At 52.3% G+C, this 26,208-nt stretch overlaps 1 protein-coding gene and 1 long non-coding RNA gene across 5 annotated transcripts in view; one reads left to right on the forward strand and one right to left on the reverse strand.

Moving 5' to 3' along the window:
- EPHX1 (epoxide hydrolase 1) overlaps positions 1 to 8,708 on the reverse strand; it is a 68,803-nt gene extending 60,095 nt beyond the window's left edge. The window contains exon 1 of one of the 4 annotated variants that reach the window (XM_053209745.1): positions 8,599 to 8,708. The gene's annotated coding sequence lies outside the window, so the exon portion shown is untranslated. Of the gene's footprint in view, positions 1 to 4,694; positions 5,653 to 6,062; positions 6,736 to 7,931; positions 8,091 to 8,598 lie in introns of those variants that run through there. The other 3 variants (XM_027046353.2, XM_027046354.2, XM_053209744.1) reach the window with 3 other exon arrangements.
- A 1,093-nt stretch (positions 8,709 to 9,801) lies between these two features.
- Positions 9,802 to 16,996, forward strand: LOC113595655 (uncharacterized). The gene is made up of 3 exons (XR_003416205.2): positions 9,802 to 9,982; positions 15,506 to 15,726; positions 15,839 to 16,996. It is a non-coding gene; the product is annotated as an uncharacterized LOC113595655 (long non-coding RNA).
- The last annotated feature ends 9,212 nt before the right edge of the window (positions 16,997 to 26,208 follow it).

Genomic DNA, 26,208 nt, shown 5'->3' on the forward strand with positions numbered 1-26,208 from the left:
TGCTGGGTGACTTTCTAGCGGCCAAGGACCCGTCGGGGGGGGGGGGGGGGGTAAAAAGGACGATCTGGAAACCCACAGGCCTCCGGAAACCAGTGGGTCAACAACGAAGCTGGCTGGGGCGCCAGAGAACCTGTGTCCGAATGGGGCCACCCTTTCCACGAACGTGGCTCCCGCCGTCACCCCTGCACAGACAGACAGGTGCGTGTTTCCCACCAAGATCCCAGCAGCCCCCTGCTCGTGAGCATCTGAACATCCCCTCCTCGCGCGTCTGCGGTCGCACCGTGACCTTGTGCCCCTGAATTTGTCTCCTTCGGGGTTCCCTCGCTGTCGCGGGCACTACCCACCCCCCGAATGGCAAGCCAAGAGCCCAGGCGACGTCTTTGAAACCCCCTCCTTCGTCCCACCCCCGTGGATCCAATCAATCGGCAAGTTCCAAGGTCGATCTCAATCCACCTGCACGGCCGCCTCCCCTGGAGCAGAGCAAAGGCCCTGTCCGGTCCCCTCACACGTGCTCTGCCTCCCTGTCCCCCCGCCCCCAGCATGCCCTGCGGCGGCCAGAGTGACTTTCTGCAGATACAAACCTGACCTTGCACATCCCTGGTGTAAATCCCGGGACAGCTTCCTGCTGTCCTTGCAACAGCGAGATGCTGGCTAACCCTTCAGGGCCTGTGCTCTCTGACCCGCCCGCCCCTCCCCTCCTCGCCCTCCTGCGGTGGGGGAGCACCCTCTCCCCTCAGCTCCTGAACCCCTGCTCATCCTTCAGATTTCAAATCCAGCATCCCTCCTCCCAGCCGCCTCCCGTGACCTAGTTCAGCTCTGTGCGCCTCCCACCCCTAGCTCGAGTCACGGTCACATCTGTTCAAGGTCCTGCGGCAATATCGCCCCCACCCTCCCACCGCACCCCGGAAGTAAGCTCCCCAAGGGTAGAGGCCATGTCTTCTCTGGCTCCCCGCTGGTCCCCAGCACCTGGCACGTATTGGATGCTCAGAAAATCCCTGCTGAATGAATGAATTTAAAAATTCTTCGAGGGGCGCCTGGGGTGGCTCAGTGGCTTGAGCGTCTCAACTCTTCATCTCAGCTCAGGTCACGATCTTGCGGTTCGTGAGTTCGATCCCCGCGTCCTCTGTGCTGACGGCGCGGGGGCTGCTTGGGATTCTCTGTCTCCCTCTCTCTCTGCCTCTCCCCTGGCCACACATCCGCACCTGCCCGCGCTCTCTCTCAAAATAAATAAACATCAAAAAATAAATCAAAATAAAAAATTTTTCACTGACAATGTCGAAAATTTCCAGAGCTCGTGCCCAGAAAGATGGCTGAATTCTCCTTGAGGAGTTATATATATCATCTGCTTCTTAGACTATTCTGAGACACGGGCTGTGGGATGCAGGGAGAAGGCTGAGTAGGTGGGAGGTGGTGTTCTGGCAAATTCCCCCTGAAGGAAGACTGGAGAGCCAGGGTGCCTGGTGGCCTGCAGATATCAGGATTTGGGATCCAGAAGACGAGGCTCAGACTCTGGACCTTGCTGAACACTAGTGGGGAGTCCTGCCAGCCTGTCCTCAGAGACCCCCCCCTCCCCCGGCCTCACACCCAGGCCGGTGCGAGAACCCTCAGAGCAGCTAAGCCCAGCTCTGAGCGCACCCGTACGGGCCGGGGTGGGGGCCGGGCATCCCGGGCTCTTCTTCGAGAAAAGAGGCCGGGAGGGCCCAGCTCTGTGCACAGGAGGCCTCCGCCCTCTGCCCTGTTTCCTGAGGGTTTTCTGCCAGTGACTCAGACTGACATGAGAGCGAGGGCCTCGGCTCCTTCTGGGGGAGGTCTGTCTGGACGGCACACCGCGGGGCAGAGCGAGAACGGAGCAGGTGAGCCAGACAGGAAGTGGGGCGCAGGGGTGTGCGTGCCTCCCCGGGCCCCGCGCCGCCCTCCCCACACCTCTCTGGAGGAAGGCAAAGGAACATCCGGCGGAAAGGGAAAAGCAGCTGGTTTCCCTTCGGAGCCAGGGCGGGCCTGCCAAGGCGGCGGAGCAGGGAGCCTCCCGCCCTCCTGCCGCCAACGCACGGCTCCCAGGGGCTCCCCGACGCCATCCCTGCTCGCTGTCGGGTCTGGTGGCAGCTGGCCCAGACAGAGCGGGAAAGCCTGGGGAGTGGGGGAGGGGGAGGGATGGGGGGAAGAGGAGAGAGAGGAGGGGGAGAGGACGTCCGGACTGCGCCCCCTGTGCCCCCACAGCCTTTTCCCCGGAACCCCAGTGGCCAGACGAGGATGGGGACTCAAGATGGGCGAGGCGGGATGGGCCCTGCACCCCTGCCCGTGACAAGGGCCTTCTTTACCTCCTCTAGGCCGGGAGCCAAGCCCTGGGAGAAAGAACAGCCCAGAGCCAAGCCCCTAGGGAAGGGAAAATGCAGTTTGCAGGCAACCACAAAGCAGAATAATAGAGAAGTAAAAACGGGTGGGGGGGGTGGGGGGGGGGTGGGGGGTGCAGGCTTCCTGGTGGGGGGGGCCCTGCTCTGGGCAGCAGTGAAGGGACATCCAGCTGCCTTGGAGGGGACGCTCCGGGGTGGACCCCTCGCCCCCCAACCCGACTCTCCGATTGCGCCTGCGTGGACAGATAGACAGACAGGACTTGTGTTGCTGGTGTTACAGGGGCGTCCAGGGAGTCAGGGGTCAGCCGGCCGGTGTTTAGGCACCAACCTCTGGCCTCCAGTCGTGCTCCTGCCACTCGCCAGCCACGTGACTTCAGGCTGGTGGCCCCACTTGTCCAGGCCTTGCTGAGCTGGGGATTCAAGGAGTTACCTCGGTCAAGGGGTGGTGTCCCCACACGGGCACTCGCTAAAAATGGTTTTTTTTTTAATATTTATTTTTGAGAGAGAGAGTGCCAGCAGGGGAGGGACAGAGGGAGAAGGAGACAGCATCCGAAGCAGGCTCCGGGCTCCCAGCTGTCAGCACGGAGCCTGACGCGGGGCTTCAACCCACGAGCCATGAGATCATGACCTGAGCCGAAGTCGGACGCCCAACTGACTGAGCACCCCCGCCCCGGGCGCCCTGGGCATTCACTTTTGCACTTCAATCCCGAGAACGCGACAGGTGGGCGAGAGGGGGCGGAGGAGGCCGAGGGAACCTTCCCTGGAGACATGTGCTGCTGGGACCGCGACAGGAAGCTTGGTGGTCTCTGTAGAGGAAAGAGCAGGCGGGACCCGGGGAACATGAGCCCCAAAGCCCAGGGTGGCGGAAGGCAGAAAGCGAGGGGCGCCCAGCACCTGCCCCAGGGGCCTCGGTGGGAGGAGGGAGGCCACCCGGCTGGGCTAGAGGCCCCCGGCACCTCTGGGGGGACTCGGCCGGCCCGAGTCGAGCCCTCCCCAGGCTCGTCTACACAGCCTTCCACGCAGGCCCGAAGCTGAACGATGCGAGGAGGGGCTTGGGGGCTCGCGCCCAGGGAGAGTCACTTGAGACCCTGTTCTGTCTCCTGGCTCAGTTTTCCATCGGTTTTAAGTGACAAGAGAAGGAGCCCGAGCGGACCACAGCTCGCCGCCTCGAGGAAAGCGCTGTGCTCCGTGGGGTTTCGGCACTTGGCATCTCTGAGCAGAGAAAAGACTCCGATTCCCGAGGATAAAGGTAGCGGGCCAGGTGGCGCCCGGCCGAGCACCCCGGATCTCCTTCCCAGCGCTGACCTAGCTCTGCCGCCCTCGCCCCCCAGCTCAGCCAGCCCTCGACCAATGTGCTCCGGGCTCAGGACGCCTCCTCAGGGCTGTGTAACCGGAGAGCGCCGCTGGCTGGGCCCTGGCTGAGGAACCTAAGCCGCCTTCCCGTCTGGACGGCAGCGAAAGGGACTCTGTGCTTCCCGTAGGGCGGCCCCTCGGGCCCGGGGTCCGGTGTCCGGGAATGTTCTGGGCCTGGGGTTCGTTTGCTTGCGGCAAAGTCTGGGCAGCAAAAAGGAATAAAAGTCCCAGAAGCCAAAAACGACTTCTGGAACTCCATCGAAGGTCCTGGTGGACAGAACAGCCCTGCCTCCGTGGGAGGGCGGGGACCGGAGCCGGGTGAGGGGGACCCGGGTGAGGGTCACCCTCCCTCACCTGGTGGCGGGGCCCATCAGCTCCTGCGGGGACAATGCGGCCCAGCAAGCAGGTCCTCCCACGGGCAAAAAAACCCTGGAAAGCCGGAAAGTACATCTGTTTGCCCCCCCAACCCCCCAAAAACCTGGTAAGAGACTCAGACTTCCCCGAGCTGTGCTGGACACTGGCCGGACTGATCCTGGCCCCGGAACCAAAGCACTTCTCTTACTTTCCAGAAGGCCCCGTCTGTCCAGTCCCAAGAAGAAGGGGAACACACGGGAGGATCACCACTCAGTGAGGCCAAGGGCGCCCGTCCCCTAGGGAAAAGCCAAGTCCCCTGGTTTCCTGCGCCCTCCTGGGCTCCGGGGGCAGGACACAGCCGGCTGAAGGCCGCCCGTGGGCCCCTGGTGGGGACGGTCCATCTGGGCACCACGGCCTTCTGTGAGGAGGCGGGGAGAAGCCCTGGGAGGGAAGGCTCTTCAAACACCCACTAACCCCGACAAGTGAGGGCTGGTTCCTTCTGTTTTAAAGAGACTTACAAAAACGAAGCTCGGGCGAAGCTGTTCTCTTGAGCCCACCGGCTCAGAAGCCCCAAGAAGACCCCTGAACACAGTTTACCCGGCCTCCCCAAAGGCAGCAGAAACCCCTGTGCCTGACCTGACCTCCTGTTCCTCCTATGGAATCTTCTGGAACATCTCTGAGCTCCTCAGACAGAAGAGCCCTTTTGTTCCCGAAACGCAAGCACCTCCAGTGAGGCCTCAGAGGGGGAGGCTTAGCTGCAGCGGGACACGGACGATGTCCCCAGCCGCCGGACACGGACGATGGGGGGGCCACTTCAGGTCTGTGAGCCCCGCTGGGGGGAGGGGCCTCGGCCAGGCCTTCAGGAGTCAAGGAACGATGAACCAGGACCTCCCTTGGCAAGGTAAACACACCTCAGCGAAAGCAAAAACACCAGTTTGAACTTGGCTGGCTCAGCTGTGTTACGTTATGTAAGCAGGGATGGGATTGCGAGGTCCTCTCCCGGGCGCCAGGGAGGATTTCCTGGAGCACCAACCACTCCTCCCTCCTCAGGGCAGCGGGTGGCTGGGTGCTCTGGGGGATCTGTGCGGGGGGAGGCCTTCTCCCTGCTGCACCCCTTCTTGTCCCCATGGCACCCGGGAGCGTCTGCTCCTAAAGGGCCAGGCCCAGGCCAAGAACACCCACCGGCAGTCCCCCGCTGTCCCCAGGAGGCCCGCCGGGCTGGGCAGTGACACTTCTGCGTCGATCTGAAGTCCCTGCCCTCTGTCCCAGGGTTTGCCCCGCACCCTGGGGCCGGAGCCCTCACTGTCCTTGAAGCTGCCCTCAGCGGGCCTGGCACGGGCTTCAAGCCCACCCTGGCCCCTTCTGAAGCGACCGCACCCTGCCTACGAATTTCCTTCCCTGAAGATCAGTTTGGACTTAACCACACAGTCACCACCCGCTGGAGCCACGAGGAGCCTTGCAGATAGACTGGCCCGGCCTCCTGTGTCCCCGGACCAGGCCTGGGCAGGGGACGTCTTGGCCCGGCCAGTGCATGACCCCGCTCTTCTCTCCACACCAGTTCTCTGTCCACATCGCTGCGTTCCCTCCAATCACTAGTGATGGGCTCTAGGGCCCTTGCAGAGGTGGGCTTTGAGCATGAGATCCAGGGGGGGCCCCCCCGAACCAACACGCACCTTCTCTTTCTGCACACCCAGCCCCGGGTGGGTATCTTCTGGGCTCCTCCCTCAGCGGTGGCAACCCGCTCACGCTTAGATCTCCCTTGTTCATTTATTTTTAAGATTTTATTTGTAAGTAACCTCCACACCCAACTTGGGGCTCAAACTCACAGCTCCGAGATCAACACTCACACGCTCTACGGACTGAGCCGGCTGGGTGCCCCCGGCCCTCGCTTCTCCCCTAAGCCCAGCTCTGTGTCATCCGCTCAAGGGTGGAGAAGTGGGGCCTGGGCCTGGGCCTGGGCCAGGGGCCCGGGAGGGAAGTCAAAGCTGTCGGGTGAGCGATTACCAAGCCTGTGCAAGCTGGGCTCTCGGATCAACGGCAGGGGCTCCCTGCGAACTCCAGCTGATGCCCGGACGTGAGCGGGAGGCTCCTGGGGGAGGTGCTCTGCTTCCTGCAATGGCCAGTGCTCCCTCTCGAAAGGCCCCCCTGCCCAAGGGCATCCGGTCACTTCCGGCAGGCACCCCGCTCCCCAAAGCCGGTCTGGCCAGAGTGCCTAAGGCACAGGGGACCACGCGGGTCGGAGCAGACGGTGTCGAGGTTCACCTCGGCCGCCCTGCTGAGCAGTTACTGGCCGTGGAGCTCCTCCCGTTCCTGGAACTGGGGGGTCGGGGAGAGGCAGCATAGGTTCAGAAGTTCTGAGTCCTCTCGCTGTCAAGCTGGTTCAGTTTATGCAAGAGGTCATTCACACCAAAGGACACTGCTGGCAGCCAGGCCCGCCCGCACGCAGCAAACAGATCTAAAGCTCATCCATGCCAGGGCTGCTCCTGCCACGGGGCCTTTGCTCCTGCTCTTCCCTCAGCCTGGTGCACTGTCACCCCCGAGGGCAACCGGCCACTCCCAACTCCTCGGGGTCATTCAACCACCATCTCTCAGACGAGGCATCCCTTTCATTGGACACCCCCCTTCCCTCTTCCAGGGCTCTACACCCGAGGGCACACATACTCTACATTTTACAAGTTTATTTTATTGTCCACCTCTCCCCAGCAAACCTGGGAGCCCAGTGAGTCCACGTTCCCTGCTGAGCCCGAGCCCCCCCCCCCCCCCCCCCCCCCCCCGCCCAGGGCAGAAGGCGCCCCTGAGCACAGTCCACACTTCCTCAGGGAAACAAGAGTGTCCTCACATGGCCCTCCAAGTGCGGACTTTTGGGAAAAATGCTGAACAATCCCAGAACTTCTTACTAAGCCAGGCCCAGTGGGGCTCTGCCCTCCAGCCCCTACTCGCTCAGGCAACAACCTCCAGCCATCGGGGCAGAGGCCAGTGTTACTTTCTGGAGCCCCCAAGGCCTCCTGAGAACGGTTGCTCTTGGCGATGCCGCGGAGGGGCACAGAAACAGCGTTTGCCAGTGTCCTCAGCAATTTCCCACCAGAGCTCACAAATCCGAGCAAAGGCGCTGAACAGACAGCAGGGACCCCGAATGCACAGGGCTCCCCGCCCCCCAGCCGGGGTGCTGCCCGGGCAGGGAGAGGGAAGTCTAGAAAGGGGGAGGGGTGTCTGCCCACGCGGGCGCAGGGCACATCCAGGCTTTGCGGACCCCGAGGCTTATGGGGTGGGGGGTGGGGGGCGGGAGGGAGCAGGTGGAGAAAAAAGTCAAACTGGGCCTGACCACTGCTAGAGCCGCTGCCCCCACGATCCCGCCTCGCCTAGGCTTCAGAAAGGGGCGGGTGCAACTCAGGGCCACACGGCGAACTGGGACCCAGGCCCGGGTCCCCTCAGGTGGCTGTAGGCACCCCTTTCCCCCCGGGGGCGGGGGCGGCGGACAGCGAAGGCAAGAAAGCGCCTTCCAAACTCAAGATCCGAGCAGGGTTTAGGGGTCCAGAGACAAACACGTGCTTTTCACCGCGGGGCGCGACGCACCCTGTTAGCAGAACTCTCGGGGAGAGAGTGCGGGGCGGGGGGGGGGGGCGCCGCCGCGCCCCTTCAGCCCCGGGGGCACCGAGGGGGCAGGCATGGGCGCGCCAGGCCCTCCGTCGGGTGCAGACGCGGGTCCCCGAAGCGAGAGTAAGTCACACTGCCCCCCCCACCCCGAGCCCGCCCCCCGCGGAACCGCGCCCCCACACCCACTCTTCCCCCCGGGACCACGCCCCGACACCCGTCCCCCCAGCGCGCGCCCCCAGTCGCCCCCCGACGCGTCCGCCCCCAGCCCGCGCCCCTTACGGTCGTCGGCTCCAGGCCCCAGGCTCCGGCGCGCGCTCGCTGGGACTGTGGCTCCGCCGCCCCGGGCGCCCCCGCGCTGATCCCGCCCAGGCTCGGCCCCGAGGGGCGGTCGGGGGCGGGGCCCAGGGCCTAGGGACGACCCGGCCGGGTTACCCGGGCGACCCGGGAAGGGCGCGTCACCTGCGCGCCGCCGCGCACCTGCTCGCGCACAGGCGCGTCCGAGCGCGGCCCCTCGGCGGACTGTCACGGGGCGGGAGGGGGGGGGGTGTGGCTCGCACGCCGCGTGTCCTTCCCGCTTCTTCCCCGCAGACCTCGCAGCCCCTGCACCTCGCCCACGCGCGCGGCCACGCGCTGGCACACTTCCACGCGGTGTGCACGAAAGCGGGGCCCGTTCGCGGCCCTCCCGGTGAGGACCCGGGTCTGCGGCGCCGACTCGGGAGCGGCGGGTGCTGGGCTGAGTGCTCCCGCGGGCACCGATCCCCGGACCTTGGCCCTGGGACGGCCCAGGGTCGGTAACCTGCTCACGCCCCCGCGGCGCCTCGCTCCCGCGCTCCACAGGCCACTGTCCCCACGCCGGGCACCCTCAAGCCTCAGCCGGCGGATGGCCTGTCGCGGGGGGGGGGTGCCGCGGACTGACTTACCCTCGGCCTCCTGCCTGGCCGCTCACCTCCGCCCCGGACTCTCCCCTGCAGCCAGAGAGGCTGCTTCTGGCCAGCGGACACACGGGACCGTCGCTGCCTCCAGGCCTTTGCTCGCGCCGCACCCGGAAGTGGTGCCCTCCTGCAGGAGCCTTCTGTCACCCTGCGGGCCCTGGCATCTCTGTACTCTTCCAAGACTTGTTACACACACACACACACACACACACACACACACACACACACACGCCAACCTTCCCCCAAATCTTTCACATAGAAGTTCTGGCCGCTTCACCAAGGGACTCAAATTTGCTGTAACAAATCACGTACAAGTGGGGTGAGGATGGCAATGGCCTTCTAACCCTTCTAACCCTTCTAACCCTGGTGATGGCTGCACGCCCCATTGAACGGTACACTTTAGGAGGGTGGATTTCATAGTGTGTGAATTACATTTCAGTAACTTTTTATACGAACTACAGTGGGGGCGCCTGGGGGGGCTCAGTGGGTTAAGCATCTGACTCTTGATCTCAGCTCAGGTCAGGATCTCAAGGTTCTTCAGTTCCAACCCCCGCATCAGGCTCTGGGCTGATGGTGCTGGAGCCCACTTGGGCTTCTCTCCCTCCCTCTCTCTGCCCTTCCCCTGCTTGTGCTCTCTCTCTCTCTAAATAAATAAATAAACTAAAAATAAAAGATTAAAGAAATAAAACCAAGTAACTGCGGTGAGACTGTCACCTCAGGGCTCACTGCTGTGTCCTAACACCCTCCTCCTTCGTTACATCATCCGCTCAGCACTGGAATATGAAATCTACGATAGTGCAAGGCATTTCCAATCGCAGTCTGTGTGTATGCAGTCCATAAATAAATAAGGCAGAGTCCCAGTCAACAGGGCAAAGTTTAGACAGTCATGTATTCACTGTCATGTGTCAAAAGCCACCGAAAAGGTTTATGAAGCAAAAGAGTGGATATAATGGGACCTCTAGAATACATTAGATTAAAAAAAAAAATCAGAACAAAGACTGTTCTGTGCTTGTAACATCTGGAAAGTTTCCAGGAACCTCAAGTAGAATGAAAAATGATTTCCGGGGGGTGGGGGTGGGGGGCAATCTTAAATAAAAATTGTAGATCAGTTCCGGATTCACCACAAAGGAAACAGCATTCTTTATGTCAAAAATGAACACATGAGAAAAATCACCCAAAACCCAAATTAAGTAACGTTCCACAAACTGCCGGCCTGTATCTCCAAAAATGGCAATGTCAAAACAACGTCAGTGTCACGAAACACAAAACAAGGCTGACAGGCTTTTCCTCATTAAAGGAGCCTATAGAGTCCTGAAAACCAACCACAGTGTTGTACCTGGACCCGGCCCTGGGCTGAGAACAGTTCTAGAAAGGACTTACAGGGGACATCTGAGAAAGGTCTGTAGATTCAACAACGGCATTATAAATCTTGGAAAATTGAGTTCTTTTCTGAGTGAATATCTGTGCTCTTAGAAAATATACACTGAAGGGGCACCTGGGTGGCTCAGTTGGTTGAGCATCTGACTTCAGCTCAGGTCACGATCTCAAGGTCTGTGGGTTCGAGCCCTGTGTTGGGTTCTGTGCTGATAGCTCAGAGCCTGGAGCCTGCTTCGGATTCTGTGTCTCCCTCTCTCTCGGCCCCTCCCCTGCTCACACTCTGTCTGTCTGTCTCTCTCTCTCTCAAAAATAAACATTAAAAAAAATTTTTTTAAACTACACTTAAGTATTTAAGGAGTAGTGAATAGAACACCAGGTCTGAAATGGTTGTTTGTATCTATCTATCTATCTATCTATCTATCTATCTATCTATCTATCTATAGAAGGAGGGAGGGGGAAATTATAAAGGAAATGCTGTAAAGTATTAACAATTTGTAACTGGGTAAAGGGCGTATGGTAGCTCTTTGTACCATTCTTGCAACAACTTTTAAGTTTGGAATTATTTTGAAAGAAAAAGCTTAAAAACTTGTGGACCTAACAAACATATGCATTTGTCTCCGCTACTGAAAACAACGTGGAAATAACTACAGAGGGGGAAAACAGCTGTAAATTCCACAGGGATAAAGTGAGTGGGAGAAAAGATAGCAGCAGAGGAGAAATGTCAACGAGTTTTTGTAAGGTGGAAAGCAGGGTGACTGAGTTAGCAAGACAAAGCTGAAAACCTTTCTTCAACCAGAAGCAAGCAGATTCTTGCTCTAGACCCGTGGGGCATCAGCAAACTACAGCCCACGGGCCAAATCTGACCCACCACTTTTTTTTAAAAACAGGAACCCTGTTTTGTGGTAGAGTCCCCTCCCTAAGGAAAGAAAAAAACAAAACAAAAAAAACCTCAAGGCAACCTGGCCAAACACCTATGTGACAGCATCCCTCACGACCTTGTAACAGGAGACCACTGAATCAGACTGCATGTTTGCATGTTACCATATACGGGAGACAAGGAAGTAGAAAATATATTTAAAAAACTACGCCACGTGGTGTTCGGGACTCAGTTCTTTGGGTAGGAACCCAACTGAGCGGTGCTGGCAGGAATAAAGTTGCTTCCAGGAAAGAAAAGCCTTGACGTCACGACTCCGTGTGAAAATCCTGCTGCATGACTTGGGGGCTAGTCCGGGATTCAGAGACGGTGCGTTTCCACCTCTTTTGTCACCAGGGATGAGAACCCTGGGGCGCCGGGAGAGGCAGCTCACCTGGCACCAGGGGATCGCTTGATCTTCGCGAGACTAGCCCTCTGGCCGGGGCGAGGACCCCATGTGTGCCAGCGGAACCCGTGAGGCCCAGGAACCAGCACAGGGAGTGCCGCCCGTCAGACTGGTAAGAACCCAGGTTCGTTTTGGCAGACCTGCCCCTGAGAGGCAGAAGGGGAGCCTGATCACCTCCCGGAGCTGCCCTAGCTGTTCCAAAAGGGACAAGGAGGGGCGCCTGGGTGGCGCAGTCGGTTAAGCGTCCGACTTCAGCCAGGTCACGATCTCGCGGTCCGTGAGTTCGAGCCCCGCGTCAGGCTCTGGGCTGATGGCTCAGAGCCTGGAGCCTGTTTCCAATTCTGTGTCTCCCTCTCTCTCTGCCCCTCCCCCGTTCATGCTCTGTCTCTCTCTGACCCAAAAATAAATAAACGTTGAAAAAAAAATTAAAAAAAAAAAACAAAAGGGACAAGGAACAAAGCCACAACTCTAAGGCGCTGGGCCCTCGGCGGTGGGTTGGAGTCGCCATGTGACTGTGCAGGGACTTGTCTCTCCCTCATTTGCTGGGTCAATGACTGTGATGATTAGAGCCAACTGTCTCTGGTTACTCTACCTCAGAATGGGGACCTCAAGGAATATTCCCAAGCAGCTGCTTAAACTCCCTTTGTTTCAGGGAAATTCCCTGGCTTCTCCGGACTGACACTGACTGCCTAATTCCACCTGTGCAAAACAAAACAAAACAAAACAAAACACAAAACAAACCTGGAGTTTGACCTCCCCAGAGGTCGAGGAGCAAAGACCCCCGAAGTCAGATTTCCCCACCAACGTCCCAGGGAAAAATCAACCACGGGGAACAAACTGTCTTATGTAGACCCAAGTAAAACGTATTCAGTGTTTAAGCCAATTTAAGTTTGTTGGTTTGAGATAAAGAATGCTTATCAACATTAAATAAGAAAGAACTTTTACTCTCCCTAGATTTGCTGAAGGTCAAATGAGCTCATGTTATCTCTGTTCCAGTTTGTTAACAAAAGGATGGCTTAAAGTGATGGTTAATTTCGTCTGTCTCATAGTTTTCATGAGTAATTGTTAAGATAGCTTTCAAAGGGGCTCCTAGGTGGCTCAGTCGGTTGACTTCGGCTCAGGTCATGATCTCACGGTTCGTGAGTTTGAGCCCTGCATTGGGCTCTGTGCTGACAGCTCAGAACCTGGAGATTGCTTCGGATTCTGTGTCTCCCTCTCTTTCTGCCTCTCAAAAATAAGGAAAACTAATTAAAAAATTAAAAAAAAAAAGATAGCTTTCAAAGTCTTTGGTAACCTAAAACGTTAGTTTTTGCTTGCATGATAAATTGGGATTGAATTCATTGGATAAGAGGCTAAAGCACTAATTACTAGATATGTAGGTCTGTGCTTCTGACTTGTTGCCAAAAACTAAGGATATTTGGATCTGTGGGAAAACATGTTTTGTGCTTAATTGATTCAAAAACTTGCCATCTAAGAAATTCTGATGTAACAGGTCACAATTGGTTATACTTAGTTTTCACTGGAGACTAAAGTTTCTATGAGTTAAAATTCTGCTAAATGCAGTTAAGACTGATGGAAATAAGGAAAGCAATCTGCGTGTGGAAAAGTAGATATATAAAAAATATATAAGGAATGAAAATACATTTTTTGTTAAAGGTAAAAAAAAAAAAAAAGGTAATTTTGTCCTAAATGAGACTGGCTGTTTAGGGAAAAAAAAAAAAAAAGGCTTAGGTCAAATCTAAAAGCAAAGTAAAGTTGTAAAAGGTTTATAAAGGAAAATCTTTAAAAAGAAATTTTATATGTGGTCAGGAGGTCTGAAGCTAAGCCTTTCAATTATGCTAAAGTAGCCACTGTCTTACAGACACATAATAAAACCCTGGTGGCCTGCCTGGAAAGGTTAAGGGGGCTCTCATGAAATATACGGCTATCCCCCCGACACCCCTGAGGCTGAGACGATTCTAAAGGACAAATTTGTCACTCGATGGGCCCCAGATATTCAGAAAAAATGGCAAAAACTTGCTGTTGGTCCAGAAGGAGGAGATCTTACGAGCTGCCAGTTGGGTATATTACAACCAGGATCAAGAGGAGAATTAAAAAAAAAAAGAAAAATCTGAGGCCTTAGTGGTGGCCTTCCGTACTATGTCAGACCAGGCTTCCCGAGGCCCTGGCCCCAAGTACCATTTATATGGCCGTGAATTCAGAGCACTAAAATGAGAACGTCCTCAGAGGGGACAACCGAAATGAAAACCCCATAGGCTATGCCCCTTCTGTGGAGACGATCACTGGACATCTGAATGCCCTCGGGGCCCTGTATCTGTGAGGGCTCAGATAACCAGTGTCCCTGGAAGGGACTGACCGGGGCTTGGGGCTCTTCACGGTGGCTCCCCTAAACCAACTGTCCACCAGAAACCCAGAGCCTCGGGTAACTCTAAAAAAAATTGACCAGAGTGAACTTTTCTGTCCTCCTTTCCAACCATCCAAACACAGCGTGACGATTAGAGGCGTCTCCGGAAAACTTGTAACTAAATGTTTCGCTCAGCCCCTGGGATGTCTTTGGGAAACCTAATTTTTTTCTCTTTCTTTCCTGATAATGCCAGAGAGCCTTACTCCCTTGCTGGGAAGGGACATTATAACTGAATTAGAGACTGTGGTGCTACTAACTCCGAATAAACAATTGTGTGAGTTTTGGAGAATTCCTGGATGTCGTAGGCTGTAGATACCAGGGTTCAGGAAAATAGTTTGCCGCTATATCAATTATTAAGGAAGACTCAATTCCACCTACCCTCCCAAGAAACTAAACTGGGGTCTGACTCCTAGGCTCTGGGGTCTGTTTCCAGCCCTTGGAATGGTTACAAACAGAGCTGGGCAATTATGATTACCGAGCTCACAGAGCTAAAAAGATTAATAAAACACAGCATTAGGCCTTTCATTGAGGGAGGGACGAAACTTATCAAAGGGCCCAAAGGATGTTTACTGAAGAAAAAAAAAAATCGTCAAGGACAGTTGTGCCAGGAATATCAGCTTCTTAGAAACGCTCCTTTCAACCACAAACTTGCTCTCCCAGATAATTGAGGGACCGGAGGCTGTCCAGGGAAGACTGACAGTTAGGTTCACTCAGATGCCAAGGTCAAAGGAATCCCAACACCTGCTGGTATGGACCAATACTTGTACGAACTGAGTAAAGGCCTTCTCCTACAAGACAGAAAAGGCACGGAAAGTAATAAAAGTTCTGCCTTATAAAGTAATACCCAGGTATGGCTTCCCTAAACACCTGCAAATGAATAAGGGTGAACGACTGCTTTGACTCTTTCTCTAGTCGGACTCCTGGCTCTCGGAAAAGTGTTACACCTCAAAGTAAAGCACATTGTCTGCTTATACTCAGCAAAACTCCAAATAACACCTCACCAGCATCAGGGGCTTTAAAAAAGTTTTTTTTAACTAAGTTAGGGCCAAACTCCTGGAAACAGAGCCACCACTGATTACTTAATGCTCCTGCTTCTCCATCACCTGGGTTATGAGAGATTCCCTGATGTGTGTTGTTTACAAAGTCAGGGTCTCTCCGAGATTGTCCGGCGGGTTTGGAAACCGTAGACGCCATCTTAAGATGCCGTCTTGCTGGTCGGCAGAATCTTTACTTTGTGTTTTTCTCTTCACGTCTGCTCATGTTTATGCCGCCTCATGCCTGCCAGCCTCCCTGTCAACCATACCGTGGCCACTGGGCTGACCCTTGGGTTGACTCTGACTGCTGTACCCCCGCACCGCCCCTTACCAGCTTGAAGAAGCCAGAGCGGTCATCGTCCCTGTTCTCTACCCAGTGACAGGCCCTGTTCCAGGGGAGGAATGAATAGGGAAGGGTTAACATCAGGCAGGGAGAGATCAGGGACCTTCCGGGAGGCAGACTGCAGCCGCAGGTGGGAGGCTGAAGAAGCCCACGGGGTTCTCCCCTTATGAAACCCTGTATGGGCGCCCTCCCCCCAATACCAAGGGCATGAGGGGGGATCTAAATGAGATAGACAATCTAACCCCGCGAGCACAGATGCGGGCCCTCGGCTCTACCCTAACCACCTTACACCACGGGGTCAGGGAGCGATTCCCTGCGAGTCTGACCACAGACGCTCGCCCCTTTAACCAGGAGATGCTGTGTGGGTGAAGGACTGGAGTGCCCAACCCCTAAGGCCCCTCTGGAGGGGCCCGTTCACTGTCATTTTGTCCACCCCTACCGCAGGAAAGGTGGCCGACGTGGGTCCCTGGATTCACGACGGCAGAGTGAAGCTGGCATCTCGAAGCTGGGAGTGCTTTCCTGATCCATCCACGCCGCGCAAGCTGACCACACGGAAGGTTCTGCCACTCCAGAGGCTCCGGGAGACCGCAGCCCTGCTTTAGTCACTCCGGAAGCTGACTGAGCTACGCACGCCAGGAGCTTGAGGAATCGAAGGGGAATCGAAGGTCTGGTGGGACAAAAGACTGTCCTTATTTTCTAGATGCTTCCATGCTGTGACGCACTGTCACGCCCTGTTTCTTGCTCTTGTTGTGATTCTTGCTCTACTCTTTGCCACAGGATTGGCCGAGGCCGCCCGGGCCGGCTGCCAACGTGGGGAGAGGTTTCTGTGAACACTCACTCACCTGCCTCTCGTGGACAGGATGCTTCGTTGGTGCCAACACAGGAAAACAATGGCCATGAGAGACTAGAAAATCTGATCCCCACAAACCTTACAGTAAAACAAAATACCCCAGTCCTGCTGGGGTTTGGCTTCTCTAAAGCTCAATTATTGGGAAAAACCTTCTTGCCTGGTGGGGCAAAGTTCATCGTCGTCTCTGTTAAAAACTTAACCTGCCTAGGCCAAAGACTTTATAACTTAACTGCCCGGAAAACCCAATGGCGGGGGACCCCAGATCACCTTGAACCAGATCTCCACCCCTGTCTAACTTCTCTCTTCCCTGAGAGGCCTGGGACAGTGTCAGCGCAGCCATCAAATGGCGGGTCCAGGTGGACTGTCCTAGATACGTGGCAGGACAGCCTACAGGGCCCTCCCCCCAGGCTGGTCAGGGTCACGTGTGCTGGGAGCTCTCTGTCCACCCCTCTCCCTGCTCCCGCTTGCCAGAGGGAGACGTTTGGGAGTCCAAGTGTGTGGGGACAGGGAGACTCAGAGGAAGTGGCGTGTCCCACAAATCAGCAATTAAAAGACGACGAATGGCCTCCCGATGTATAATCCAATATCGTGGCCCTGCCACCTGGGCAGAGGACGGTGCCGGGGCCACCGCACTCCCACCTACGTGCTAACCCGCATAATCAGGCTGCAAGCAGTTGTAGAAATGATCACCAATGAAACCGCCAGAGCTCTTGACTTACCGGCCAAGCAGCAAACCGAAATGCACAATGCCATCTATCAAAATCGCCGGGCCTTAGACTACCTGCTTGCTTCTGAGGGAGGAGTTCATAAAAAGTTTAAGCTGGGCACCTGCTGCCTACAGATAGATAATTTTTTAAAAAAAGGTCATAGAAGAGATCACAGAGGAAATGAAAAGGACTTCTCCTGCCCCCAGCCAGACCTGAAACAGTTAAAACCCCGGGTTGTTATTTAGAGGATGGTTTTCAACTTTCGAGGGATTCGAAACTCTCATAAAAATTATCCTCCTAATTCTGGAAGCATGCTTAATCCTACCCTGCTTAGTTCCCCTGGTTGTCTCAGTCTCACTGAGGACATGATTTAAAAAAAGATGGTGTTATAAAAATATAAACCTCTAAACCAAGATGATGCTCTTTGACCCAAAATAGAGGGGTCCGAGCATCAATGGGGGGAATGTGGTAGGGTCCCCTCCCTAAGGAAAGGAAAAAAAAAACCCTCAAGGCCACTGGCCAAATGGTAATGACACTTGGGGGCCTCATAACAAAACTGTGGCTCCCCATCTTCCCTCCACTGAGGCCAACCTGGGGTCCTGCCCACCACGCACACAGACCTTCCAACTGGTGTTTTTGGGCCTCACTCCTAAATATTAAATGATCAGACACTTGGGGAAAGCCTCTGACATAAAAGGCAAAGCACAGAAGGAAAGTGTTCACAGGCAAAAGAAGAAGCTAGAATATCCACAGAGATAAGAAATGAATTGTATCTATGAAGCAGGAACAGGAGGCGATAAACCAAAGAAGCGTTCAGACAATTAGATAACACTTTTTGAAATAAAAATTTCAACAGAGAAGTCAGAACATGGAGTTAAGGAATTCTCCCAGAAAAACAGAACACAAACCAAAGAGATAGACAGTGGGAGAAGGAAGGAAGGAAGGAAGGAAGGAAGGAAGGAAGGAAGGAAGGAAGGAAGAGATGGAGGGAGGAAGGAGGAAGGAGGGAGGGAGGACAGCAAAGAGAGAAAGAAAGAAAATCAGAAGATCAATCCAGAAATCTGCAGACTAATCTGAGTTCCACAAGAGAGAAAAGATAATATAGACAGAAGTAAATTACTAAAGAAATAATCCAAGAATATTTCCCAAACGAAAGGACAGAAGTCTCCAGATTGAAAAGACACAATAAAAAGCCAGAACCACACCAATGCAAGTGGTCGTGAACTTTCAAAATACTGAAGGAAAGATAAGCTCCTAAAAACTCCTAAAGAGAAAAACAAAAACATAAAGAGGTCAACGCAAACACTCATTGGTCAGAATGTCATCAGTCTTCTATATTTTGAGAGAGAGAGAGAGAGAGAGAGAAGGGAGCACAAGCGGGGGGGGGGGGGGGCGCAGAGGGAGTGAGGGAGGGAAGGAGGGAGGGAGGGAGAGAGAGAGAGAGACAGAATCTTAAGCAGGCTCCACTCAGTGCAGAGCCTGAAGTGGGGCTCGACCCCACAGCCCTGGGTTCATGAACTGAACTGAAATCAGGTGGATGTTCAACCAACTGAGCCACCCAGATGCCCTCCTTTTTTTAAGTAAGCTCCACGCCCAGTGTGGAGCCCAAGGCGGGGCTTGAACTTACAACCCCGAGATGAAGATCTGAGCTGAGATCAAGAGTCAGCTGCTTGACCGACTGAGCCACCCAGGTGCCCCAGAATGTCACCAGTCTTCTTGGCAGTAATACTGATGCCATAAGATGGTGAAGCAAGGCCTTCAAAAGTTGGAGGAAAATTATCTTCAACAAAGAATCCTATAATGAAGTATGGGGACAAATTAGAGACATGTTCACACATGCAAGGACTAAAAACATTTTTATTTCTTGTGTACCCTTTCTTGAGATGTAACCAGCGGATGTGCTCCAGCAAAACAAGGGAGTAAATTATGAAAGGGGACACGGTCACTGGGAACAGGGGATCTAATACAGAGGAGCACAGCAGGCTGGTAACTGTGTAGCAGGCACAGGGCACAGGGAGGCAGGTCCCCAGAGAGGGGATGAAATACATACATTAACTGATAGAGAGAAGCTTCTGGAAAATAAAATGAATAGACATTTGTTGGATATGATGGCATATTTGGGGGGGAAAAACTAGGGAAAGGAACACAGAAAAAGAAGCAAAAGAAAGAGTTGAAAAACAAAGAAAACGTAATCACGGCACCCTGCTTGGCTCTGCTGTGAGTAGTATTTACGTTGGTCACGATTGTGGAAACTGCTGATCTAACAAAAAGCCACTGTTACTATGTTGGGAAGGATGCATTCCAAGCAGTGGAGGTGGGGGTACATGACTTAAGTCTTTACCCACCATAACATCAATAGACAATGTCCCAAATCGACAAACCTGGAAATTTGCATTATGTGATTTCCGTTAACAGAAGGAAATGCTAAAAGACTTGGAAGGTAGAATAAGAAACGTGAGGGATGGGGATTGTTCTATTTTATTCTAAGCCTTGATTATTTTATTTTTTAAAAACCACGCACATGGATACAAATAAGAATTAACTTATAAATGTTATTTTCTGAGGTCACCGGACCCTCCCGGTTCATTGCTTTTTCCTTCATATTCTAGAGCATGCGTCGTGCCTGAGTTCAAACCCCAGGCTCGGATCGGTTCCTGTAAACCGCTGCCCCTTTCTCTCCTCACCTCAAGCGTTTCCTTCACCCTGGCTCACCCCCGGGACTCCTGCCCTGCGCGATCTGCTATCTGGACACTCCCCATATTCACCAATAAATTCCTTTACCAGACACCAACCGAGAGCTTGCTGATTGCATCAGAACCTGCCCGCATCTTATTACAGTTTAGGTTCTCAAGAGGGCAGAGTGCCCACGATTCATTACTTCAAGATGAACAGATTGCAGATCCACCAGGACATTAAAGAAGCAAGGGTGGGGATACCAAACAGGCATTTTACAAAATGTCCTGGTGAGAGAGAATTTTGTAAGAATGTTAATTATATAGAATGGTTTCGTATCGGGCACCTGGCTGGCTCAGTTGGTGGAACGTGTGGCTCTTGATCTCGGGGTCATGCGTTCAAGCCCCATGTTGGGTGTAGAGATTACTAAAAATTAAAAAATAAAAATAAAATAAAAAGAGTAATTTCATATCTGTGTCGACTCATCATTTTCATAGTCCAGTATATTTACCAGTCATCTGTCAGTATATGGGGCTACCAATACATATGATAACCACCCACATGGGAACCACCCAATAAATAAAACATGAGCAGAATCCCTAGTTTCTAGAAACTTGACCATGGACATGATGCAAGATAGTTTCCAAAGGTGTCTGTTGGGGAGATCAGGAATGACTAATACAGAATATATCCTACGTACTGAGTTACTACTAGGAAGTAGTCTTAGATTTTCTATGGATTTCACATTTATAAAACAGGCACTGGGGCGCCAGAGTGGCTCAGTCGGTTAAGCGTCCGACTTCGGCTCAGGTCATGATCTTGCGGTTCGTGAGTTCAAGCCCCGCGTCAGGCTCTGTGCTGACAGCTCAGAGCCTGGAGCCTGTTTCAGATTCTGTGTCTCCCTCTCTCTCTCTGACCCTCCCCCGTTCATGTTCTGTCTCTCTCTGTCTCAAAAATAAATAAACGTTAAAAAAAAATTAAAAAAAAAAAAACAGGCACCAATGAAAGATGTTTTGTTGGATTTGAAAACGTTTCCCCACGTCCCCAAAAAGGTAGGTTATTACTCACTGATCCCCAAAGTTCTTCCAAGTGACTTTGCACTGACTCCCCAGACTACTTCCTCCAGGTGTCCCGAGACCTTGGACGGTACCCTGTTCTCAGGGTTTCAAGGGCAATGATAAACGACATAATTGTGTGAGAATCAAGTCAACAGGAGGAAGTCAAGAAGCTCACAAGTAAACACAAAGTTCAAGGTCAGGAAGGGCCCTCTTCAGCCCTTTATGGGTCTGCCCCGGACACTGCATTGTTTCTACACCTCATTTGACTACGAAAATAATTTTGTTCCAGTTTGGCACTGATGGGGGGGGGGTGTTCTTTAAACTCCCCCCAACCCGTGTTTTAATCAGGTTTTTTTTTTTTTTTTATTGTTGAATTTACATCCAAGTTAGTTAGCATCTAGTGCAATAATGATTTCAGGAGTAGATTCCAATGATTCATCCTCTATGTTTAACACCCAGTGCTCATCCCAACAAGTGCCCTCCCGAATGCCCCTCACCCATTTAGCCCATCGCCCCACCCAGCACCCCACCAGCAACCCTCAGTTTGTTCTCTGGATTTAAGTCTCTTATGTTTTGCCCCCCTCCCTGTTTTTATATTATTTTTGCTTCCCTTCCCTTATGTTCATCTGTTTTGTTTCTTAAAGTCCTCATATGAGTGAAGTCATATGATATTTGTCTTTCTCTGACTAATTTCGCTTAGCATAATACCCTCTAGTTCCATCCACGTTGTTGCAAATGGCAAGATTTCATTCTTTTTGATTGCCGAGTAATACTCCAGTGTGTGTGTGTGTGTGTGTGTGTGTGTGTGTGTGTGTGTGTGTATTCGTGTGTGTGTGTGTGTGTAAACACACACAAACTTCTTCTTTATCCATTCATCCATCACTGGACATTTGGGCTCTTTCCATACTTTGGCTCTTGTCAATAGTGCTGCTATAAACATTGGGGTGCATGTGCCCCTACAAAATTACACATCTGTATCCCTTGGGTAAATTCCTAGCAGTGCTATTGCTGGGTCATAGGGTAGTTCTATTTTTAATTTTTTGAGGAACCTCCACACTGTTGTCCAGAGTGGCTGCACCAACTTGCATTCCCGCCAGCAGTGCAGAAGAGATCCTCTTTCTTCGCATCCTCGCCAACATCTGCTGTTGCCTGAGTGGTTAATGTTAGCCATTCTGACATGTGTGAGTGGTGTCTCATTGTGGTTTTGATCTGTATTTCCCGGATGATGATGATGTTGAGCATTAGTCAGTTTTAATTTGAAGCGTCAAATGGCTCAAAGTGTTTAAGACAATAGTAGTTTCACCCCCAACCCCCATTCTCCTGGAAGAGTGAAAAGCCAGGTTTAACCCTTCTAGTGGATTCTTTTTTATATTTGTGTATTTATGTTGGTTCCCTTTTTTTTCCCCACTCACATCTCCGCCACTACGTGTGGAAGGCCTCAACAGACGTGGAAGTGAGCTCTTACTTCAACTGACGTCCCTCTGTGGACTCCCATCCTTGCCCAAATACCCCAACTAATTTTAGTTATATAATTGTTCACTGTTTTCATTGTTATGAAGCCAATTCAGGGCTGATCTATAGAACTATGATCAATTTTCTTTTCCTGTTTAACACATTTTCCCTAACATTAGTATGTCTTAATTTTGCATGATCGGAGCCCCAACTTCAACACCAACCCCCCCAATCGGTCATGCACAGCTTTTCCGAGTAAATTCATTCAGGTTGGATTTGCTTCGAGTTCATGGTTCTTAAGTGCCTGCGGAGACTTCCGACCTGCCTGGTCTGGTGTGTTTGCCCCACGCCTGGTGCACCACTGCGGCCAGGCTCCCCTTCACCTCCACCCTGGGGACCCTTTTGGGGCCCTCCTGTTACGAGTCTGCTTCCTGTATCCCACACCCCCCTCTTCCTTGGCTCACTCCTTTATTTTGGAGGAATGCATCCCAGAGGTGGGAGGTAAAGTTTTGAGACATCGTGTGGATTCTGTTCCCAGGCAATCCTGCCCTTTGCTTCGTGACCTCCGGTGCCTCCCTGCAGACGAGTGTAATTCCCCAGGTCACCGATGGCAGGCTTGCACGTGTCTCTTGCTTTGACCAATAGACTATGACGCAACATCTGAGCACCGGCTTTGAGGGCTGTTGCGAGATTTTGCTCTTTCCTCCTCGACCCTGGAGTCAAGACACTGGAGCAGGAGCAGGATGGTGGAACCACAGCTACCCCTAACGTAAGCAAAAAACTAAACTTTGTTCACGGTACTGAGATTGGTGGGGGTTGTTACCTCAGCAAAACATAATTGAAGTGTGGCTGGAAAATGTCTTTATTCGATGTTTCCCAGTGGTTAATGCAAAACTCCAGAATGGGAAGATTTTCCCCTCAGAAGCTTGATGGCCTTGCTCCGTGATCTCCTAGTTTCTGGTAGTAGCCACGGGCAAATCCAAAGTCATCCTCCTCCTTTTTTTTTTTTTTTGTTTTTGTTTTTGTTTATTTGTTTAAGTCATCTCTACACCCAACGTGGGGCTCGAACTCAACGATTCTGAGATCAAGAGCCAGTCAGGCGCCCCAAGTCCAAAGCCATTTCGATGCGCGATCCTTTTAAAGAAGCTCGTTTTCCCTCTGGAAGCTTCTAGGATCTTTTCTTTACCCGCACTGTCCTGAAATTCCGTCACTGGCTTTGATACTCGGTTTACTTTTACGTGTTACATGAGGCGCTAGGAGGGCCCTCCAGTCTGCAGAGTCATGTCCTTTACTTCTGCAAGCATTTCCTAAGTCATCTTATTGAGGATTTCTTCATTTTCCTTCTTCTGTGATTCCTGTTATCCAAGTCTTGAACTGCTTTTCCTCTCCTCTCTTTTTCCTGCCTCCTTTTTTCTTTCTGGCTCTGATTTCTGAGATACTTCTGTAAGCAGAGGGTAAGACGTGGGCTTCCATACAAGTAGCTCATTTGGGACATCATCCCAGGGACAGGAGTGAGGGCTGAGAGGTTCAAAGGAGGAAAAGACAATACAAGGATGTGTTTTCAACTTGGCCACTGGTGCTTGCTTCCATGGAACCTTCTGAGGAGCTTTATAAACTGAGTCCCGGAGCCGTCCACCCGGCTCCCAGGGAGTGGGAGGAATAGCTCCCAGCCCCCATTGGTCAAGTCGGCCAAGGGTGAGCTCACAGGCTTTGACTCTCCTGTGCTTCTGAGTTGTGTGTGTGAATGCCAACCACACTGACATCCAGCCCAAACCGTAAAGCCGTGGACTAGGAGAGACAGTGGCCAGTGTCCAAATCTGGAACTTGTGTCTGACAAAAGGCCCATCTCTAGGAGGCTGAGAAATAATGACTCCCCCAAAGATATCCAGAACCTGTGAATATACGGCCTTAGGTGGCAAAAGCGACTTTGCACATGTGATTGGGATGGAGACATTATCCCGGAGTACGTGGATGGGCACTACACGTAATCATAAGAGTCTTTGTAAGAGGGAAGCAAGAAGGACAAACGAGGCAGAAGTGATGTGAAGACAGAAATGGGGTGCAAGAGGGGCGCCTGAGTGGCTCCGTCGGTTAAGCATCCGACTGCAGCTCAGGTCATGATCTCACGGTTCGTGAGTTCGAGCCCCACGTCGGGCTCTGTGCTGACAGCTCGGAGCCTGGAGTCTGCTTCGGATTCTGTGTCTCCCTCTCTCTCTGCCCCTCTCCTGCTCCTGCTCTCTCTCGAAACTAAAATAAACATTTTTTAAAAATTAAAAAAAAAGAAATGGGGCGATGTAATGTGGAGCCGTGAGCCAGGGGCCGGGAAAGGCAGAGAAATGGATTCTCCCCTAGAGGCCCCAGGAGGAGTGAGCCCTACTGGCAACTTCTCAGCTCTTTAAGAGTCCCTTTGGACTTCTGATCCTTTGAGGGAATAAATTCGTGTTGTTTTAAGAGACTAAACTTGTGGTGATTTGATGTGGCAGCCACAGGAAAGAAACTGGTTTGCAAGGAACCAAATCATCCCCACGCAAAAGTGCAGCATGAGGGACGGGTTGGGCAAAAACGTTTGCCACGTACATAGCAAAGGACATTCTGAACACACACAGGACCGCTGTTTTTTTTATGTTTACTGAACACGTAGAGACTGCTATGTGCCAGGCACGCTTTTAAGTGCTTTACACGTGATTAATTCCCTTCATCTGTATTACAACCCTATGAAGTAAATACTATTATCATTGCCATTCACACAGGAGGAAACTGAGGCACTGAGGTTAAGGAACTCGTCCGAGCTCCCAAGAACCCTTAAAGAAATGCCAACAACTCAACAGAAAATTAGCAAACATCTTCAAATTCAGACGACACACACGTGAAGGCACTGTATAAAGTCAAGTCCTCCAGAAAACACACCAAGCTGGAATAGGAAGCGTGCACATTTACTGGCAGAAACACCCATGAAGGGAGAGGCTGGGGAGAGCCTCAGAAGGCAGTGCCACCTGAAGTGGTGGCCAGGCCGCATGGGGCAGGACTGGCTCACTGCTGGCACCCCTGCCGTGGTCAGATGCTGGCTGGGAGCAGCCCAGGAAGAGTGAGTTGGTGAAGACCCCCGTTACCCGCCCCCCCCCCCCCGCCCCGAGTGTCCTCGCATCTCACTGCAATTCCTTCTGTTCACGTGCCCCCTTCCCCCAAGGGAACCACTGATCTGCAGTCACTGTAGATTATTTTGCAGTTTCCAGAAATCTACCTAAGTTAAATCATTCGGCATGGAACTCTTGCACATCTGGTTCCTTTGACTCAGCCTAATTATTTTGAGATTCACCCATGTTGTTGTGTGTGTTGAGTTTATTCCTTTTCATTGCTGAGTGGTATGGCCACGTGTGTGGATGTGCCACAACTTGTTTATCCAGTAACCGGACTTGTTGATGGACTTTTCGGTTGTTCCCAGTTTGGGGCTATTAGTGAATAAAGCCACTATCAACATTCATGTAGAAGTTGGGGCGCCCGGCTGGTTCAGTCCATAGAACATGCGAGTTTTGATCTCCGGGTTGTGAGTTTGAGCCCCATGTTAGGTGTAGAGACTACTTTAAAATAATATCACATAATATCACATACAGGCCTTTGTGTGTGTGGTAAATGTATGCATAATTTTAAAAGAAACTGCCTGTTTTCCAAATGGCTGTATCAGGTTACATTCCAATCAGCTGCGTGAGAATTCTGGTTGCTTCTTCTTATTTTTAAACTTGATTTTAAATGGCAACTAATGATGTTGAACATCTTTTCATGAGCTTTTGGGCATCTGTACATTTTCTCCAGTGAAGTGTTTGTGCAAATCTTTTGTGTACTTTTTTTGGGGGGGGGCAGTTATTGAGTTTTCAGAGTTTTTTATGTGAGAGTTCTTATATATATTATATATATATATGCTTTGTAAATAATTTTTTTTCTAGTTTATTTATTTTGAGAGAGCGAGTGAGCACATGAGTGGAGGAGGCGCAGAGAGGGAGAGACAGAATCCTAAGCAGACTCTGCTGACAGTGCAGAGCCTGATACGGGACTCGATCCCACGAACCATGAGATCATGACCTGGGTTGAAACCAAGAACCAGATGCTTAACCAACTGAGCCACCTAGGAGCCTCACAGATAATTTTTTCTGATACGTGGCTTGTCATTGTCTTAACAGTGACTCTGGAGGAACAGAAGATTTTAATTTTTTTTTTTTATAGGCTGCATACAGATTAAGAAATGTTTGCCTAACCAAGGTCACAAAAATTCTCGTTTTCTTCTAGAAGTTTTATGGCTTTATATTTAGATCCATAGTTCATTTTAAATTTTTAAAATACTTTCCTTTCAGTTGTCTCCATGCCCAGAGCAGAGCCCAATGTGGGGCCCGAACCCACGACCTTGAGATCAAG

The sequence above is a fragment of the Acinonyx jubatus genome, chromosome E4 (genome assembly GCF_027475565.1).
Source record: "Acinonyx jubatus isolate Ajub_Pintada_27869175 chromosome E4, VMU_Ajub_asm_v1.0, whole genome shotgun sequence".
Taxonomy (NCBI): domain Eukaryota; kingdom Metazoa; phylum Chordata; class Mammalia; order Carnivora; family Felidae; genus Acinonyx; species Acinonyx jubatus.